The sequence below is a fragment of the Limulus polyphemus genome, unplaced genomic scaffold, assembly GCF_000517525.1.
Source record: "Limulus polyphemus unplaced genomic scaffold, Limulus_polyphemus-2.1.2 Scaffold255353, whole genome shotgun sequence".
NCBI lineage: Eukaryota > Metazoa > Arthropoda > Merostomata > Xiphosura > Limulidae > Limulus > Limulus polyphemus.
Genome location: NW_013920932.1, coordinates 1 through 215, shown reverse-complemented (window position 1 = coordinate 215; position 215 = coordinate 1). Strand labels below are relative to the sequence as shown.

General features: G+C 39.5%; 1 non-coding gene across 1 annotated transcript; it reads right to left on the bottom strand.

Moving 5' to 3' along the window:
• Positions 1–106: 106 nt before the first annotated feature.
• Positions 107–178, bottom strand: Trnac-gca. Its single transcript has one exon. It is a non-coding gene; the product is annotated as a tRNA-Cys (tRNA).
• Positions 179–215: the final 37 nt, after the last annotated feature.

Here is a 215-nt window from a genome sequence, read left to right as displayed (position 1 = left end):
GGATATCACTTTAGGATTCAGCGTACAGGAATTACCATAGAACATGTAAACATTTTAAGACAATAAAACCATGGAAGGTCTGTGTAATCTTAATAAAAAATCATTTAGGGGGCGCCCGGGATTGAACCAAGGACCTCTCGATCTGCAGTCGAATGCTCTACCACTGAGCTACACCCCCACGAATTAGTTGTTAGTGTTGTATATAAATGTAACAT